This window comes from Carlito syrichta, unplaced genomic scaffold (genome assembly GCF_000164805.1).
Source record: "Carlito syrichta isolate Samal-C Ts95f unplaced genomic scaffold, Tarsius_syrichta-2.0.1 Scaffold167470, whole genome shotgun sequence".
Classification (NCBI taxonomy): Eukaryota; Metazoa; Chordata; class Mammalia; order Primates; family Tarsiidae; genus Carlito; species Carlito syrichta.
In genome coordinates this window covers 429,496-429,917 of record NW_007111566.1, presented here as the reverse complement: position 1 = coordinate 429,917, position 422 = coordinate 429,496, and positions in this window count along the sequence as shown.

The following is a 422-nucleotide window of genomic DNA, read 5'->3' as shown; positions in this document are numbered from 1 at the left end:
AAGCTTAGTGGTGTGACATCAGGCAAGAACAACTTATCTTTTTGTTTGCTTGCTTTCTCTGGGGCCTGAGACTTCAGTATGGGCTGTAAATTCTCACCAGCTGAGGATAATTTCTTGGTTTGAAAAAAGATTAGTCCTGGAAAAAGTAAGGGATTCATTATAGATAACTTATGTGAAAATCCTTAACTTATGGGAAAGTCCTGAATTCCCAAACATTTTTATCAGGCAGCTATACGACTGCTAATAACACTGCCATATTGTTTTTTACAAATGCCCCTGTTCCTAAAATGTTGGCATAAATTATGCCATTTGAGACCCTAAGATAATTTACTTTTTATTTTTTTATTTTTTTTGAGTTGGAGTCTCACTCTGTCGCCCAGACTGGAGTGCAGTGGCCGCTCCTGGCCACCACAGCCTCGACA